The following is a 20,770-nucleotide window of genomic DNA, read 5'->3' as shown; positions in this document are numbered from 1 at the left end:
ACGACTCTTGCGGTGACTAGAGTTGTGGTGATGGTGTGTTGTTGATGTAGAGCTTGGGTCCTGGATCGTGTTCCTATTTTTTTTTAATCAGAATATCTTTAGCTTAGATGTAAATGTATGCCCGCGTGAAAATACTTCGATCAGGAATGCACGTTTGTTTTTTCACTCTTAGCAAGATGTGTTTAATCTCACTTCAAACCCGTTTCTAGACCACTCAGGCATAACTTTGCGCTCAGCATCCTGGAAGGAAACACTTCTTACTTGTGACAATACTTATGCAGTTCGAGTCTGATTCACATTCATACGTGGCCATGGAGAGTCTGGGCTCCCAAGAGTATCTTGTGTGGAGTGGAGTGGAGAGGTGTGGCGCAGCGGCCAGGGCAGCTGACTACGGAGCACAGGGCTTGCGGTTCGATCCCCGGCTCCGGCGGCAGCTCAGCTCAGCACCATGTGACTCTGGGCAATAGCTCACTTAATTTCCACAAGGACCCCCAGCGCCTTGAGACCGGTAAGGGTGAGTAGTTCGCACTTTACAAATACGGATTTACATTTTTGTTTCCTCAAATTAAAGGTTTTTGGCATCTATCGGTGGCAACTGCAACCACATAGACCGCTCTTACAGCTTTTCGAACTTAAAATAACTCAACATTTCTCGTCTCCACCAGCTCCTACCCCCTTCTTTCTGCATCCATCGAGTCTTAAGACTTCAGTCCAATGAAAGCCACCAGCTATCGTCCAATAAAACCTGCCCACACACTTCAGAGGCGGGGAGGCCTGGAGGTGACCGCGATTCATTTGTAGAGTTCCCTAAGGGGGTAGGTAGCAAGACTCAGGCCATGGAGTAATTAAAGAGACTCCGCGGAGTCCGCTCAGCGGTGATGGCCTTTTCGTTATCTGGTCCGCGCAGACAAGCCTGGTGGCGCGGCGGCCATTTCTAATAAAACTTGTGGGACGCGCAGCCTATGAGCGGCACTGGAGATGATATACTCGGTCTGTTTGAGGATTTATAAAGCATGAACAGTCTTACCTGTTCCCAGTGCCCAGGGCATCTGCTCTCAGGAGGTACTGTCTCCTGGAATGGAGTACATGTCCGATAGACTACCTGTGCTGGCAAAGTAATTCACAATAGCGGTCTGTATCTCATCACAAAATACAGAGTCGCGAAGTGCGTTTGGCTACTAGTGCGTGGGCATGTCAGACACATAGGGTGGCACATGACTTGGGTTAAATGTTTCCTATGCTCCCCTTAACACCACACAAGTATTTACTAAGGGCCACATGCATCATCAAAAATACCGGTCGTAAAGGGTCAGATTTGCAGAATCTGCCCCTTTGCAATTGTTATTTTTGCATTTGGGATGCATCATCCCAAATGCAAAAATCGCAATTTAAGTAATCGCTAAATTTGTGATTTCTTAAATTGCGATTGCATTTAGGGAATCGCAAATTGCGATTCTCTCAATGCAATTTATCGTCCCCTAAAAAATGGTGATTTCACAAATAAGAATCGCAAATTACCATCAATTCCAAGTTGATGGTAATTTGCTAAAACTTTGAAAAGTGCACAAAAGAGCATTTCTCAAAGTTCCATGTTGCACACATACATGCCCTTGGGGCATGTGTGTGCGCAACATTTGGTCGCATGGCTATTTCATGGGTGCATCAGGGTGTCCTTTTGGCACCATTGAAATTGCATGCGCAATTTGCGAGTACCTATTTGGTACTCACAAATTGAGCATACAATTCCCATTCATTCGGAGTGCGTTACTCGTCGGGCACTGGCCCGACGAGTAACGCACCCGATGATGAGGCATGACATCCACCTGGATGTGTGAGGGCAACAAGTAACAATTACAAGGACTCCCTCGGATTATCCACTCCCAACCTAGCTTTCCTCCTTATTTCAATAGGAACAGTACCGTCTAGATTTACTGATCAAGTTTTAGAAGCATGGTTTCTGGTCCTTTATTAGATCGCGTCCCCCTCTTGTGTATATAGTCTCACACTTGGACGGGGCTAGATTCCTGGAGATCTGGCTAGATGCAAAGAGCAAAGCGATACAAAAGGGGATGATGGACGGAGCGTTTGAGCAAATCAAACACTCACCCCCAGTCAACTGATCTGGGTTTAATCCATCACCATTCTTTAGCCCACTCAGCCACCCCAGTTTAGACATGGCCATATGCAAATCAGTCTGACCCTGTGCCTCATGGGAACAGTCCAGCCCGAACTGCCAAGCCATGTCTTCCCTGGACCGGAAACAAGCATCCTGGGACCGGTTTCGGATTCATAATCCTCATCAGCCAGGCTATCTCGAATCCAGTGGCCAAGTGAGCAAGGGACTCACGTCTGAGCATACCCTGCCACACTTAGGGCGAACAAAGCAATACAAAAGGGGATGATGGACGGAGCGTTTGAGCAAATCAGACACTCACCCCCAGTCAACTGATCTGGGTTTAATCCATCACCATTTTTTAGCACACTCAGCCACCCCAGTTTAGACATGGCCATATGCAAATCAGTCTGACCCTGTGCCTCATGCAAAGAGCAACCTGCAGCTTCACGGAAAGCAGCACATGGCAGACTGGATGGGCCTGGTGGCTCTTGTCTACCTTCACCTCCCAAGGCCTGCATCGAAGGGGAGACGTAGTTCTTGTCATCATAAGGGGCACCCTCATACATTACACAGCAAATCTCTCAAGTGACCTAACTGAGGAACACAACCAGCAAAAAAGGACCTTCAGAGCTGCTGAAAGCCCCAACACAACTACCAGAAAACTCCCTTTGTCCCACCAACCACCACCTACCAGAATCAGTGAACAGAAAATTGTAACCACTACGAGACACCCGTCTCCACCAAACACCAGAATCACCGCCCGCAGCATCGCTAGAATTAATTGTTATGGGAGGAGACATTATTAGGTGACCACGGGCCACTGAGGGCCAACATGGATGAGCAGAGATTGTGTAGGTATCTGCTGTATGGGAATCTGCATAAAGAGAGGGGGAACACCTCTCTAAGCTAGGTGTAGGAAGGTAGAACCCTGACTATGGTTGCCCCCAACTTTTTGCCTGGTGTTTTGCTGGTTTTCTGACTTAGTTGACCTGGGGCCCTGCTATTCAGGACCCCAGGCCTACTGCTCTCTCTGTAAAATGGATTCCATGTACCTTAGGTACATATCTAAATTGGATACTGAGTCACCTTACCAGTCCCTGTACAGTGTACCTTAGGTACCCAGGGCATAGGTGTACCCAGGGCCTACCAGGGGCTGCAGCATGTATTATGCCACCCCTGGCTGGCCATCCAAATCTGACACAACTGGCTGCTTGACAGCTGGGGCAAGGTGGTGTAATCACCCTTTGCTTTAGATATAGTATACCTATATCTAACCCTAAAATGGACACACAGATCTCCTATCAGTCACTCCTATGGCAGGCCTTAACAATCCTGAAGGCAGAGTGCTTGGAATCGTGTGAGATGGTGCTCTAGCATGAGCTGAGCCTGTCTGCGGCTTTCGGGATCCATCCCTTAGCCGTTTCCATGATATCGCATACCATATACTCTTAAGTGCATTATAATCCTCGCGGTTATGTGCCAACTCTGGTATCGCTTTATCAAAACATGTCGAGTAAGGTGTCATACGAATTGGAATACTAACCCCTCGCCAATTCTGGCGACGGGGTTAGCATTCCACCCTTCTAGAGGGACACGACATGTATGTAACCTATAACCCGGTTAAAAGTCAAACAGAGCCTCAGCTCCACAAAATGGATGCTGCCACTGAGACACAAGTCTGCCCTCCTGCTGCTGGGAGTCCTCCCAGAGCAGGAGATAAGGACAAAGGGTTTCCTGCCAGGGGCGGTGCCAGCACCGTCCCAGACAGGGTTTTGTGTATTGTAGGTAGGCAGGGCTTTAGAGGAAGGTGACTGCACATGGCACCCCGGTGCTCACTGTGCATAGGCTGGCTGGAACCAGTTCCAGGGTCACTCCAGACCCTGTGCTGGGGAAAAGCCCGCCAAGGAAGTGGGTGTAACCACCCCCCTCCTAGTCCCACCCATAGGGCAGGACTTAGTCGCGTGCCAGCCCCTTTTTACAGGATAAAGGTAGAGACTGGCCCCCTTCCAAATCAGATCATCTTTGAATCCTGAAACTACTTTCTGCGAAAGGAACTCAAGACTTCTTCCTAAGATTTCTCCCTTGTGACTAAGGAGTAGTCACCCTGCATCCGCAGGCACCATCTTAAGAACACTGCGGTCTGCTGTAAGTCCTTCCTCTGGAATCCGACTGCCCAGCTCGACGAGAACCGGCTTCCCTGGCACCTCTGACCTCTACCCACCTCTACAGCCCAGCTGAGAACCGTGGGTGCGACGAGACCTCAAGGGACCGGCCATCTGCAAGACTGCACGACTTCTTTCCAGCAAGCCCGCCGAGTGAATTCCTGGTGAGTGCTTTGGGGTCCGAGAAGCCCCCACCCTGAGCAGCTCCAGCACCGAAGAGCAGCCCTCCAGCATCTCCACGATCTGCGTGGGGCCCTTCTGCTTTCCGCTGCTCACCGCGTTGTTTGGCTACTAGCCCGTTGGCTTGTGGCCTCCCTGACGACGCCCGACGACATTTCTGCTGCTGGTCTGGTTGCTCCAGACTGGCCCTTGCTCCCTCCCAGAAGAGGAGCACCCCGGACCCTCCTGGTCCACTCAAGACGCCATTTTGAGTCCACCGCGTGGGCTTGAATTAGCCAAGGCTTGTTGCCCAATCCTGGGTAACTTCGACGCCAACGACTTCATCCTCCGTGGGACAGCTCGCACCTCCATCCTGGTCGCCGACAACGCCTCCTGGTCCGAGAGACTGCAGAGCCCAGCAGCGCCCACTCACCTGACTGCGGTGACTTCGCCCGGTGCCATCCTGGTGCCCACTTAATCACTGGCTAGTGATTCAAGAACTTGGTCCCCTCTGCTTTCAGGTTTCTTCTTCCTTGATCCAGGCTTGGATCCATCGAACTTTCCTTCACTGGTCGCCTGCCAGCAACTTCTTCCTTCCAGGCTCCTGGTCCGGCAACGAGATCCCCGACGTCTTTTCAGACCTATGCAGCTGCAGCCCCTGGGCTAGGTAACTTCGGCACTTCGGTGTCCCAGCATAGCCTCACTATCCTAGGGTCAGGATCCACTGTCGTTTTCTTCCTACCAGGTCGGGTTCGCCCGTGAACACTAACTTTGCCTTTTCTAGCTTCCATAGACTTTGTCCCGCATCCCGCGTGAGAGTGCACACTCTGCACCCGAGTTCCCTAGGCCTCCTGCTAGTAATCTAAAGGTTCAGTAGTCCAGTCCTAGCGATCCCAAAGCCTCTGAGAATCGTTACTTACCTGCTAGTAATTCGCATTCCACTTTGAAAGTATATGGTTTTTCGTGCCCCTCGGGCATTTGTGTAACGTGCTAACTTAAAAGTATTTTCGTAAGAGTTTTGTTGTGTGCTTAGCACCCTGTCCTCATAAAGAGTACAGGGTTGTTGTGATTCTAATAAATACATTGTTTATTTTCATAACACTTGTGTGGTGTCCTTTCACTGGGTGTTCAAGGGGTAATGTGATGGTAAAACAGCTGGCTTAACACGCCCTCTAGAGTCTTAGCCTTAGACTGCTCGTATCCATGCTACTAGGATAGCTGGTCTATAAGGTTGACTTACAACCAATCATCAATAAGGGTTGTTTGGACTGATATATAGTGATCACTAGAATAGTGAGCACTGCACATCAGGCCAACTTCTCACATTGGTGAGCAGCGGTTGGGATTTGAGCTTGCTGTTGTTTTACCACACATGCCCTAAGAATATCTTGTGAAAGATCACATAAGTACTAAAGGTACATATAACTTAGCTTAGAATACTCTGAGTTCTACTGAACCAGCTGTTGTAGCTCCTAGGGCCTAGCACACCCTAAACTACAACTCTAGCAAGGGATCAGTAGGCAAACATATAGTGTAGGTAAGTGCACCACTTACACCTCACTAGAAAAGCATGTCGACTCAGGGGGACTCTACTGAGACTCCCCTGGTCAGTGTTGACCCCCCACAGGTCACTTCAAGATATGCAGCTCTCAATTTTCAGGAGATGAGACAACTCTGTGTCTCCAGGAAACTGAAGCAGGGGTCTAACCCCACCATTCCCTTTCTGATAGGTCTCTTAGAGACATATGATGCCAGAAAGCTCTCTCAGTTACATGAGAGCATGCCAGCCTTAGAGGGAACCTCTGGGGATCCAGACCTCCCCAACACTGATTCAGCAGTTGAGGAGGAGGATCAGGAGGTACTCTCTGGGGATGAGGTAGACAAGGGTCTTGAGGTAGTCAGAAGGCTAACTAAGGCCAACTTAGACCTACTTGGGGAAGGATCTGGGGGACCCCCAGTACTGACCCTAATAAGGCCTAACCTTGGAGTTAGGAGAGATAGATCTCTTTCTAGGGACTCCATTAGATCTCTGCACTCTAATGCCTCTTCTCAGGGGAGAAGGAACTCTCCCCAGAGGAGATTGACTTCCCCTCAGAGAAGAGAGCATGAAGCAAGGATGAGACAAGCTAGACTGAGGATTGAAAGGGAAGAAGTTGCCCTGGCCAAAGAAAAGCTTGCATTTGCTAGAGAGCAGAAGATGTGTGGGTTAGCTCCCACTGGTGGCAGCAATCTCCCAAGAGATAGAGAGAAGGGTTTAGACACTAAACACCTGACTAAAATAGTGCCCCCCTTTAAGCAAGGGGATGACATCCAGAAATGGATGGCTGCTCTGGAGAGGGCCTGCACTGTGCAGTGCATTCCCCAGAGTCAGTGGGCAGCTATACTGTGGCTCTCCTTTGATGGTAAAGGGAGAGATAAGCTCCTCACTACTAGAGTTGAGGATGCTAACAATTACCAGGTCCTGAAAAATGCACTGGTTGATGGGTTTGGTTTAACCACTGAGCAGTACAGGTTGCTGTTCAGAGACACCCAGAAAACTCAGTCTCAGGACTGGTCAGACTTTGTTGATTGTGCCACTAAGGCTTTGGAAGGCTGGCTACTGGGTAGTAAGGTTACTGATTTCAAGGGATTGTATAATCTAATTATGAGAGAGCAAGTCTTAAATAATTGTCAGAACCAGTTATTACGCCAGCACCTGGTAGACTCTGATCTGACCTCTCCACAAGAATTGGGTAAGAGGGCAGACAAATGGGTCAGAACCAGGATTAGGCCCAAGAACCAAGGTGGTGACCAGAAAAAGGAATCAACCAAGCCTCAAGAGAAGGGTGGGAATAAATCTCCAGATCAAACCACATCAGGGCCCCAAAAATCCTCTGAGGGGGGTGGGTCCCAGAATCCTTCCAACAACCAGAAGAAACCTTATTGTTATCCCTGTAAACAGGTGGGTCATTTAAAAACTGACAGCAGTTGCCCAAAGAATAACAATAAGGAAAACATACCCCCAAGTAACATTCCCAAACCTCCTGTTACTACTAGTAGTAATCCCCCAGGTGGTGGGAGTGCCCCCAAGAATTTGGGTGCATTTACTTTGGGAGTTCCTGGGGACTCTGGCCTAACCAGGTCCCCTGCCTTAGATACTCTTGTCTGTGAGACTGGCATGGGGTTTGCCAACTTCACAACTTGTCCCAACACTTTGGGCAAGTACAGACAGGAGCCCCTCATCAATGGTATAAAAGTTGAGGCCTATAGAGATACAGGGGCTAGCATCACTATGGTGACTGAGAGTCTAGTCCCCTCAAGGCAACTTTTACCTGGTGCCACATACCAGGTGACCAATATTGATGGAGTACAGAGAGATCATCCCATGGCAGTGGTCAATCTCAGCTGGGGAGGTGTCACTGGCCACAAGAGGGTGGCAGTGTCACCAAACTTGCCTGTAGATTGCCTACTGGGGAATGATTTAGAGCTCTCAGCCTGGGCTGAAGTAGAGCAAGAGACCCATTCTAGAATGGTGAACACCCATGGTAAGGTTAGTGGAGCAGTGGTAGCCACAGCCCCAGTCCAAGATGTCCTCCCTGAACAGGTCAGGAGGGTTGTGCCAGTCACAACCCCATCTCAGACAACTTCCTTCCCAGAACAGGTTGTCAAGGCTGTCATGGTAACAGCCCACACCCAAACTGAGCCCCCTCCTGAAAAGGTTGGGAGAGTTGTGATGGCCACAGCTCAAACTCAGACAGATGATAGCGTTGTGAAGCCTGAAACTATGGATCACTCCACTCAGACAGAGAGTATTGAGGAGGAAGAGAAATCTCCCTCCCACCAGACTTTAGGAAAGGATCAGCCTCCTCAGGGAACTGATCTGACCCCTTGTGAAGAAACTGCCACAGAGGTAGTCAGGCCTAGCCTGGCAGAACCCCTGATGTCAGTGGACCCTTCCAAGGTGGGACCCAGTCTGGAGCAGGTAACCTGCCCCTCTCTACCCTGCCTCAGTCAGCCCAGGGCTGTAGAGGTCAGGGAGGCCAGTGGTGGACCCCAAGGGGCCCCCTGTCCAAAAGAATTTCTCAATCAACAGATTAAGGGCACTGAAGCTAGTAGTCCTAGCCAAGTGAAAATAAAACATACTCCTGAGGGATCCCCCTTAAAATTAGTTAGGGACCTCCCACAGATGGACACTGTTGGGCACAGCCAAACTTGGGACCTGAGGGCCCCAAACCTGACCTGTCCCTCCAGTAAGCCAAACAGAGGGACCCAACCTCCAGCTGTAGGTAGCCAGAGGTTGACCCTGAGAGCCCAAAACAACTCAGTCTTGGAAAGAAAGGCCTCTATGGTGGATAATGATTGGAAGAAGCTGAGCCCAAAGTTAGTGGAGCCTCACTTCAGTACTCCATTTCAGCACCAGCCTTTTTCTTTGACAAAACACACCACAGGTAGAGATTCCCTATGGTGGAGACCCTCAGACACCCTTAGGGTGAGGGATTGCTTAGTGGACCATGACATAGGGGGTAACCATGCCAGTGCTGGTACTTCCTTAAATGGCCACTTAGGCAATATAGGCTTACCTGGACAAGGATAGCCTTATCTCCTTTCGTTTGGGGGGGGGTTATGTAGGAAGGTAGAACCCTGACTATGGTTGCCCCCAACTTTTTGCCTGGTGTTTTGCTGGTTTTCTGACTTAGTTGACCTGGGGCCCTGCTATTCAGGACCCCAGGCCTACTGCTCTCTCTGTAAAATGGATTCCATGTACCTTAGGTACATATCTAAATTGGATACTGAGTCACCTTACCAGTCCCTGTACAGTGTACCTTAGGTACCCAGGGCATAGGTGTACCCAGGGCCTACCAGGGGCTGCAGCATGTATTATGCCACCCCTGGCTGGCCATCCAAATCTGACACAACTGGCTGCTTGACAGCTGGGGCAAGGTGGTGTAATCACCCTTTGCTTTAGATATAGTATACCTATATCTAACCCTAAAATGGACACACAGATCTCCTATCAGTCACTCCTATGGCAGGCCTTAACAATCCTGAAGGCAGAGTGCTTGGAATCGTGTGAGATGGTGCTCTAGCATGAGCTGAGCCTGTCTGCGGCTTTCGGGATCCATCCCTTAGCCGTTTCCATGATATCGCATACCATATACTCTTAAGTGCATTATAATCCTCGCGGTTATGTGCCAACTCTGGTATCGCTTTATCAAAACATGTCGAGTAAGGTGTCATACGAATTGGAATACTAACCCCTCGCCAATTCTGGCGACGGGGTTAGCATTCCACCCTTCTAGAGGGACACGACATGTATGTAACCTATAACCCGGTTAAAAGTCAAACAGAGCCTCAGCTCCACAAAATGGATGCTGCCACTGAGACACAAGTCTGCCCTCCTGCTGCTGGGAGTCCTCCCAGAGCAGGAGATAAGGACAAAGGGTTTCCTGCCAGGGGCGGTGCCAGCACCGTCCCAGACAGGGTTTTGTGTATTGTAGGTAGGCAGGGCTTTAGAGGAAGGTGACTGCACATGGCACCCCGGTGCTCACTGTGCATAGGCTGGCTGGAACCAGTTCCAGGGTCACTCCAGACCCTGTGCTGGGGAAAAGCCCGCCAAGGAAGTGGGTGTAACCACCCCCCTCCTAGTCCCACCCATAGGGCAGGACTTAGTCGCGTGCCAGCCCCTTTTTACAGGATAAAGGTAGAGACTGGCCCCCTTCCAAATCAGATCATCTTTGAATCCTGAAACTACTTTCTGCGAAAGGAACTCAAGACTTCTTCCTAAGATTTCTCCCTTGTGACTAAGGAGTAGTCACCCTGCATCCGCAGGCACCATCTTAAGAACACTGCGGTCTGCTGTAAGTCCTTCCTCTGGAATCCGACTGCCCAGCTCGACGAGAACCGGCTTCCCTGGCACCTCTGACCTCTACCCACCTCTACAGCCCAGCTGAGAACCGTGGGTGCGACGAGACCTCAAGGGACCGGCCATCTGCAAGACTGCACGACTTCTTTCCAGCAAGCCCGCCGAGTGAATTCCTGGTGAGTGCTTTGGGGTCCGAGAAGCCCCCACCCTGAGCAGCTCCAGCACCGAAGAGCAGCCCTCCAGCATCTCCACGATCTGCGTGGGGCCCTTCTGCTTTCCGCTGCTCACCGCGTTGTTTGGCTACTAGCCCGTTGGCTTGTGGCCTCCCTGACGACGCCCGACGACATTTCTGCTGCTGGTCTGGTTGCTCCAGACTGGCCCTTGCTCCCTCCCAGAAGAGGAGCACCCCGGACCCTCCTGGTCCACTCAAGACGCCATTTTGAGTCCACCGCGTGGGCTTGAATTAGCCAAGGCTTGTTGCCCAATCCTGGGTAACTTCGACGCCAACGACTTCATCCTCCGTGGGACAGCTCGCACCTCCATCCTGGTCGCCGACAACGCCTCCTGGTCCGAGAGACTGCAGAGCCCAGCAGCGCCCACTCACCTGACTGCGGTGACTTCGCCCGGTGCCATCCTGGTGCCCACTTAATCACTGGCTAGTGATTCAAGAACTTGGTCCCCTCTGCTTTCAGGTTTCTTCTTCCTTGATCCAGGCTTGGATCCATCGAACTTTCCTTCACTGGTCGCCTGCCAGCAACTTCTTCCTTCCAGGCTCCTGGTCCGGCAACGAGATCCCCGACGTCTTTTCAGACCTATGCAGCTGCAGCCCCTGGGCTAGGTAACTTCGGCACTTCGGTGTCCCAGCATAGCCTCACTATCCTAGGGTCAGGATCCACTGTCGTTTTCTTCCTACCAGGTCGGGTTCGCCCGTGAACACTAACTTTGCCTTTTCTAGCTTCCATAGACTTTGTCCCGCATCCCGCGTGAGAGTGCACACTCTGCACCCGAGTTCCCTAGGCCTCCTGCTAGTAATCTAAAGGTTCAGTAGTCCAGTCCTAGCGATCCCAAAGCCTCTGAGAATCGTTACTTACCTGCTAGTAATTCGCATTCCACTTTGAAAGTATATGGTTTTTCGTGCCCCTCGGGCATTTGTGTAACGTGCTAACTTAAAAGTATTTTCGTAAGAGTTTTGTTGTGTGCTTAGCACCCTGTCCTCATAAAGAGTACAGGGTTGTTGTGATTCTAATAAATACATTGTTTATTTTCATAACACTTGTGTGGTGTCCTTTCACTGGGTGTTCAAGGGGTAATGTGATGGTAAAACAGCTGGCTTAACACGCCCTCTAGAGTCTTAGCCTTAGACTGCTCGTATCCATGCTACTAGGATAGCTGGTCTATAAGGTTGACTTACAACCAATCATCAATAAGGGTTGTTTGGACTGATATATAGTGATCACTAGAATAGTGAGCACTGCACATCAGGCCAACTTCTCACACTAGGGTAACATAGCGGACAGAGAAATGTTATCCCTAGACCAGCGCGACCCCAGTGATCAGAATCTCACCACATTTGACTGGAAATACGAGGACTCTTGATGCTGACTGCCGAGTCCCCACGAACAAAATCGAAACGGACGCCCACTGAGGTACGAGTCCCTTTTGCTCCCCCAACCAGGATGGGGTAACTATCTTCCAATCGGGCTATGTTGTGACTTTCAGAGACTTGATCCCTCTGCGTACAGTTCCCTCACTATGGCTCTTGCCACGCCAACCCCCCCACCCAATCCCTACCAACACATCTCAAACCCCACAGCCTGAACTCATACACTATTAACTTCCCTCCTCAGCTCTCTATTAAAATGAGACGAAACTTCAAACAGAAACTAATCCGACAACACTGAGAAACCCTATTTACAGACATCTACCACTCCTCCTCCAAAGTTCTCATCAAGATGGACCTAATTTTCCACACGGAGAGACCAGAAGACTGGACCCAACTTTACATCACCGAACCCACATCCACACCTCACAGCTGAAAATTAACATCCCTGCTCCCTAATCGGTCATATAGAAGAGGGACCACATCCGTGACCATCTACACTAACGGCACTATACTCATTCAGGCAAACAATGAGAACCTCGAAGCTTTCAACTCCCTCTTCCCCTCACTTTGGTCCGCTCTCCCCCACCTGCCTCAACCCTACCCCCGCCTACAACTAATCGGCCCCAACAGGAAACAAAACCCACACCACCACACGCTCCCACCGTCCACCCCTCCCGAGTCTCCACACCACACAGCACCCCTACCAAGCATGCGCCACAGCTCCCTAAGGAAAACACAATCCGACTCCCCTAGTGGACCCACCCACCGCAATCTCACAAACGAGCCCCGCTGACAGTGATCCCTATCCTCACTATCTCCCGCACAGATCTCAGAAACTCTAATTCTTTTCTCGACCCAATACACCCCCTCCCAGGATTTCAAAAAGGGGCAACTTGTCCTACACAATGAGTAAGAGACAACACTCCAACAATCCGACCTACACCACACAAGGCGAACCTCCCCCCCCCCCCCCCCAAGATGCCCACAACCCCTCCCACGACTCAGTGGCACAGCAACTCACGGTACTAGAAAACCCAATAGACTCGATTACCCGGGACCTGATCGAAATCCTCTCTAATCTAGATAAAGCATGCAGACCCCACCAATCCCCTCCCTGGGTTCCCCCCACTGCCAACACCAACAACTACAAGAGCCCCTCCTGGCCCTCGGAAACCCATGAAACTCAACCTCAGAGACCCCCACGGAAGGAACCCTGGCCACAAAAAGCCCCAAGAATCGCAGTCCTTCCCACAAGGGCTCAGAGACGCCCCAATACTGATACAAAACCCTTGCTCTCACTAGAACAGAAGCAGCCATGTCCGACAATGAATCATCCGCTCTAGCCTCCTCCTACGACGCACCCTACTATGACGCCCCTAAATCCAAAATCCAAGTGATCACAGGTCTCCGAAAAGACCCTCCCTGCACAAAACCCCCGAGATCGCCCGTCCTTACCAGCCTGCCTAGAGCGCCCAAAGAAAAGACCGCCAGCAACAAAGAGTTTTTCACCAACTGCTTGCTCATCAACTGCAGGTCGGCTTCTCTGCATGCAACTGAACTAGCAGAGGCCATCCTCTCACATGACATTGACATTGCGTTCCTCACTGAGTCCTGGCTCAATGAGCTATCCTCACCATGCTTAGACATGCTTGTACCCCCAGGTTTCTCCCTCATGAATAAAGACAGAAAAGACCAGCGAGGGGGAGGGGTAGCTATCATCCATAAAGACAACATGGACATCACGGAAATAAATTCATACGACTACAACACATTCGAATGTCTCTCAACCAACATTAAGACTAAAGATAATGGATCTTTACTTTGTCACCTTCTCTATTATCCTCCAGGTAAATCCGCCGCTTTCAGAGAACAATTATCTCACATGATAGCTCACGGTGCACACGGTGATACCAACAATCTAATTCTAGGCGACCTGAACCTACGATGGAACGAGACCAACAACCCGATAATCCAATCGCTAGCAGTCTCCTCGGTGGTAACAATCTAATCCAGTGCTGCACAGAGGAGACACACTATAAAGGAGCCACTTTGGATGCCATCATCGCTCAAAGAAACACCATCACTATCAATCACATACTCCCCGTCGACTGGTCAGACCACCACATGATCCTATTTCATATCAGCCGACTAACTCTCTCTCAATCTCCCTTGCAAGACCCCCACCCCTAAATGGTTGAGAAACTTCTCTCAGGTTCCCATAGGAGTCCTTGAAGAACAGATAAGCTCACTTATCCCCGACACCAATGACCACCTCTCCACTAACTACCTCATTGAATGTTACAATGCAAAGCTAGTATCCACGCTTGACAAAATAGCTCCTCTAAAGCACAGAAAGAGTAGAGCCATCCCATCCAGATCATGGTTCAACCCCGACCTCAACTCCGAAATGAGAGAACTAAGAGCCAAAGAAAGAAAATGGAGAAATAACCCTACCTCCATCCTCCGCGATCAACTCAAATCAGCCCGTAGGAAGTACAACAATCACATCAAAAACAAGAAATCCAGCTTTTTCCGCTCAGCGCTAGACAGTGCAAAAAACAGACCCAAGGAACTATATAGCATCATCAGACAACAAACCTCCAAGCCCGTGCCCTCCTCTGTACAGGCATCCAAAGAACTATGCGATAACTTCGCCTACTTCTTCAATGATAAGATCACGAATATCGAACTCTCACTGGAAGTCAACAACACGCACCCCATGAAGAGCATCGCGGCTGGGTCGCTTGATCTCTCTCCTGATTCCTCTTCCAATTCCTGGCTTAGTTTCCGACCCATTCAAGAAACTGAGATAGTCACGTTGATCTCCACCTCCAAACCATCAGCTCATGTCCTAGACCCCATTCCTCCCCTACTGACCAAAAAACTGAAGTACGCCTTAGCCCCGCTTTGGAGCACGATCATAAATAGCTCCCTGAAAAATGGAGTGGTCCCAGACTGCCTTAAAATGGGTCAAGTCATCCCCCTGTTGAAAAAACCCGGTCGAGACATGACGGATCTGAACAATTTTAGACCTGTGTCGAACCTCCCCCTTCTTTCAAAAACTCTAGAAAGATGCGCACTACATCAACTAACCCAGCACCTGGACAACATCAACCTCCTGGACCCCCACCAGTCTGGTTTCAGAAAAGGCTGTAGCACAGAAACCGCGATTCTTAACATCATCGACGATATCCATGGATCACTAGACTCTGACCAATGCTGTCTCCTCATTCTCCTTGACCTCTCGGCAGCATTTGATACTGTAGATCACAAACTCCTCATAAGGGCTCTCCAAGAAAGAGCTGGTCTTGGCGAGGTAGTCCTCAAATGGTTCCCCTCCTTTCTACACAATCGCACACAAAAAATAAAAATCATAAACTTTACTTCCGACCTCCAGCAAGTCAACAAGTGTGTCCCTCGGGGCTCGGCGCTATCACAGCAACTCTTTAACATCTACATGGAAACACTCTCCAAACTTCTCAGAAAAGCCAACATCCGCTTCCATCTCTACGCTGATGATACTCAGATCTGTCTGGAAATTACCGCTCTCAAAGACATACAAAGACTTAATGATGCACTGAAAGATGTACAGCATTGGTTGACAAGCAACCACCTGAAACTCAAACCTGATAAGACAGAGACTCTCCTTATCTCGAATAAGGAAGATAACCCCCAAATTGCCGAATGGTTTAAGGCCATCGATGCGCTCAACAGGAATCTCACTCTAGCAGACTCTGTCAAATCTCAAGGCATCACGCTAGACCCAAAACTGGACATGACGAGACACATTAAGAACTCTGCCAAACGTGCTTTCCTTAACCTCAGACTACTGAACAAAATAAAACCCTACATTGCAATGATCTCAAACAGGCAATCCAAACTCTGGTACTGTCAAGACTGGACTATGGGAACGCAGTCCTCTCAGGAATTCCAAAATCGCATCTGGCTCCCATCAAAACAACACTGCATGCGGCCGCCAGAATGATCACCGGTATCAAGAAATTCGATCATATCTCCCCTGCTCTCAAGGAACTAAAGTGGCTTCCAGTCGAAATGCGGATTAGCTTCAGAACAGCCTGCCTCACCCATGAAGCCCTTCACAACGGCAAACCTGAGTACTTGGCGAAAAAACTCATACAAGCCGGCCAGACCAGGAACATGAGAAGTTCTAACTCCCTCCTACTCATCCCACCAAAAACTAAAAACTGCGGACCGATCTTTCACTGGAAGCGCTCCCAAAATTTGGAACTCCATTCCCCCTCACATTATTTATTTATTTATTTTTAAAATTTATAAAGCGCAGCGTATGCCCTTGGGCGTCTTGGCGCTAAACTCATGTGTGCCTCATAATACTCGATTACAGTTCCAAACAAGATAACAGGAAGGTTATTGGTCAAACAACCATGTCTTCACTAATTTTCTGAATTGTAGCAACGTGGAGGTTGATTTTATGGCTAGTGGAAGAGTGTTCCAAAGTCTAGCTGCTGCGATGGTAAAAGATCTATCTCCCCACGTAGCTGTTCTGGTTCGTGGTACCAGCAAGTTGAAAGAATTGACTGATCTTAATTGTCTATTGGGGCGATATAACAAAAGTCTCTGTTTGAGGAATTGGGGTCCATGTTGCTGAATTGCTTTGAAGGTGAGACACAGTGTTTTGAACTTAATCCGGTTTTTAACCGTCAGCCAATGGTAGTTCCTGATTACCTGTCTAATTGGTCCATATTTGGGTGTCCTGGAAAGCATTCGCGCGGCAGCATTCTGGATAAGCTGAAGCTTGGCAATCACCCGAGCTTGAGCATTAAGAAATAAGCCATTACAATAATCCAAGGCTGATAAAACAAGTGCACTCACCACCGTTTTTCCTCCAGATTCTGAGAGAAATGGAATTATTTTTTTTAGAATTTTGAGTTTAAAAAAGCAGTGGACGTTGTTTGATTAGCATGATCGACGAAATTTAATTTCTCGTCGAAAATGACTCCTAAATTTCGCACTTTCTGCACAGGACATGGTAAGGCTCCAAGGAGCGGAGGCCACCAGATAGATGACCAGATAGGAAAAAGCTTACCAAAAATAATCACCTCAGTTTTATCGGAGTTCAGCCTTAAACAGTTGCTGGCCATCCACTCCTTAATTGCCAGCATGCCCTCCTGAAACCGGGCTGCTACCTCCTCCCCATCCTTGTTAATAGCTAGCACCAATTGTGTATCATCGGCATAGGTGGTGAGACTCATCTGGTAGATCTTGATTACCCTAGCTAAGTCCGACACATAAATGTTGAAAAGCGTCGGACTTAGGGATGAGCCCTGTGGAACTCCGCATGGTAGTGCTAGGTTGGCCGATCTAAAGGGCCCCAAGGTTACCGCCTGTGTTCTCGCAGCCAGGAATGAGGTAAGTAATGCTCGAGCCATAGAGTGAACACCCAGCTCCCCGACACGGTCAATCAAGGTAAAATGATTGACCGTGTCGAATGCAGCAGACAGATCTAACATCACCAATACCGCTGTGCCACCTTGATCTCTTATGGCCCTGATGTCATCAGCTGCCTTGATGAGTGCAGTCTCAGTTCCATGCATCCTCCGGAAACCAAACTGAGACTCATCAAGTAAGTTGTTATGTTCAATATACTCCGAGAGTTGGATATTCATTATTTTTTCAATCACCTTGGCTAGAAAAGGCAGGCTGGCAATTGGCCTATAGTTTTTTAATAACTCTTTATCCAAACCTGGCTTTTTCAAAAGTGGTTTTAGTAGGGTGTTCTTTAATCTGTCAGGGAAGACACCTGATGTAAACATCGTGTTACAGATTTGCATAGTAAAATCACTTATTAAGTCAATTATAGGAGGAAAGACCCTTGGAGGACATGGATCCAAAGCCGATCCAGATTTAACTGACCCAATAATAGCTGTGAGTTGATCCTTCGGTATCTTTTTGAATTCGGCAAAGGAGCATTCAATTTGCCTGTTAGGTGGATTACACTGCAAATCTTTTGGTATATTACTAGTTGCAAATTCGACGTAAATGTCATTTACCTTGGAGAAGAAAAAATTTGCTAAGGCGTTACAAAAAGCTTGAGTAGATGGAGGAGCCAAATCCTGTGATTGACCCGCTAAAGATTTTACTATCTCAAACAGTTGTCTGCTGGAGTTCTTTGCCGATTCTATCTGTTCCTCATAAAAATTCTTTTTGGCCTCAAGAATCATTTTTTTATAGACTGCTAGTGTCTGTTTATATTGTATTTTACTCTCGGAATTATAGGTTTTACGCCACCTTCTCTCATGGCTCCTGCAGGTCTGTTTTTGTCTTCTTAGTGTATCCGTAAACCAAGGTGCTGACGGCATCTTTCTATTTTTGGAAAATGTTTTTTCAGGAACAGCTATGTCTATCGCTGACCCTAGCCATTCTGAAAATTGTTGCATCGCTACATTAACATTTTCCGAAATATTCGGCCATGTGTCAATGAGAGAGGTTCTTAATAAATCTTGGTCAATATCGTTCCAAACCCTAAAGGATTCTTGCATTGGGAAGTGTGGATTACTTTTTTTAGTTTGGTTAATACTAATACTACTCATAATGACAAAGTGGTCAGACCAAGTAAGAGGTAATATTTCATTTATTATTATCTCATTAACATTCGTAAAAATGCCATCTAAAGTATGGCCAGCCTCATGAGTAGGTGTTGTAACCAACTGGGTCAGACCAAGAGTGGTAAAATCAGCCAGGAGAGAAGCGGTTTCGGAGTCATATGAACTTTCCAAATGAAAGTTCAGATCTCCCAAGACCATGAAGGAATCATCAATTGCCAGTGGTTCAATAAGTGGCAGGAAGGACGACAAAAATTCAGCACGAGCTCCTGGTGGTCTATATATTAGTACTCCTTTAAGGTTGTATGAGGGAGTGAGCTTGATGGAAAACTGCAGTGCTTCACAGGTTTTCGAGGGTAAGGCCAGAGTTCTGACTGGAAAGTTGCTCCGGGCGATGATAGCCAACCCTCCCCCTCGTTTCCCCTGTCTATCATGTCGATATACAGAATACCCATTGGGGACGGCCACCACAAGATCCGGGCCAGATGTATCCCCCATCCAAGTTTCTGTAATGAAGAGAAGATCTATTTTTTTGTCCTGTATTAAGTCAGTGATTTCCTGTCTATGTTTTCCCAGAGACCGTGCGTTTATAAGAGAGAGAATAATATCACTATGCTTGTTGTTAGATGTTTGATATGATATTGTTTTTTTAGCGACCAGCGGTATCTGATAATTGCAACCAGAGCAAAAAGTACTCACTTTATCACCATCATTAGGCTGGTATTGGAGGCATCCCTGCTTCCTACACGGTCTCAATTGTTGTAGATCAGCGAAGGAATAACTCTTCCAATCGCTCCTCACTGAACCAGGGGTCATGGCGCTGGGCGCGGATCCGGCGCGGACGGGCGCAGACGGGCTCGCCTTTGGCGCGCCTTCGGCGCGCCGCCGGCGCGCCCGCTGCGCTCGCCCGCTGCGCGGACGAGCCATCACTCCCCTTTTATCCAGTGCTGAGGAGGGTGGGAGGCGTCCAGCTACTGGACCGCCACCCTTCCCTCTCCCAGTATGGCGGCTATAGTCCCAGGCTTCAGCACGTAATCTGCTGACCTGTGAAGAGCGTGGGGAAGCAGCGCTTCCTTCTGGTGAGGCTAAGAGGTAAAAATGAACAAAGTTTGAAATAAACTGCCACAAATAAAATATAAATGCACACGTTTTAAAATTGTAAACGAGCCCCCGGCTTTCCGCCTCAGGGGTAGAGACCACAATGACATCAGAACCATTCCCTCCTTTGTAGAATTCAAAAGCCAACTCAAAACCCTGTTCCTCAACCGCTCCCTAGGGAATGGATAGCTCGGGGCAACTAGCGGACTTCGAGCTCGGCTCCAGCACTAAGACTCCGAAGGACTCTGAAGGAAAAAAAACTTTCCTGCACTACAATACGTTGCTCTTTATTTCTGCGTGCTTATGTTGATATGTCACTCTTCTATCTTGTATCTGATGATGATCTGTTATGTTGCCATTGTAAAGCGCTCCGATACCCCTGGGTCTGGCCAGCGCTATAGAAAACTTCTTAAATAAAAATAAATAAATAAATGTGCTGCAAAACAGGTAACAATGTATTCCTGTTTACAGGGACCTGCCTGCATCACCAAGTAAAGGCCATACAGCAGTCTAGTCAGGAACATAAAATGCAACTTGTTCTTTTTTTTCTCCTCTGTTCACATTTCTTCCTCAAAATGTTGTTTACAAAAACAGTGAATAATTAAAATATATCACTCCAAAACAGAGAGGCATGCTGTCATAAAAAACCCATAAATAAGAGGATACCTAAGCACAACAAATGGGATTCAATACCATAATCACTGTTTCAAACATTGACAAAAAGTGAATAATACCAAAAAAGATAAAAATGTGTATTCAGATAAAAGAATAATGTAACAAGGGAATATATACATTCAAGACTGAAAACCCCAGCATAGGCACACGAATATCAAAAGGAAATGACCGAAACAAAATCAGTGTAAACTTATAGAGGGGCCCCACACATGGTTGAAATGAGCTAAATTTTTCAATTTATAGATAATTCTCTATAAATGTGACCCCATTGAACTTATCTTCAAGCCAAGAATGAAAAGTCGGAATAACATTTGACCTCAAAAAGCATAGAATCTTAATCTTTGACAAACTAAGACCTGTAGAAAGCCATTTAAAGACATGAGCAGACATGGGAGATAACTCTGAAATATTATGGAAAAGTTGGAAATAGTGTGTCACAGAGACATGAATAAAGGAAGGTGTTTTCAGATAATGTTGTGCTCTACCTATGTACAATCCCAAACATACAATACACAGAGGGCCAATGCAGCATGA

General features: G+C 48.2%; 1 protein-coding gene across 1 annotated transcript in view; it reads right to left on the bottom strand.

Moving 5' to 3' along the window:
- ARVCF (ARVCF delta catenin family member) overlaps positions 1-20,770 on the bottom strand; it is a 553,290-nt gene that overhangs the window by 301,266 nt on the left and 231,254 nt on the right. The window lies entirely within an intron of this gene.

The sequence above is a fragment of the Lissotriton helveticus genome, chromosome 11 (genome assembly GCF_964261635.1).
Source record: "Lissotriton helveticus chromosome 11, aLisHel1.1, whole genome shotgun sequence".
NCBI lineage: Eukaryota > Metazoa > Chordata > Amphibia > Caudata > Salamandridae > Lissotriton > Lissotriton helveticus.
Note: the sequence above shows the minus strand (reverse complement) of the source record. Positions and strands in the feature narration are given on the sequence as shown.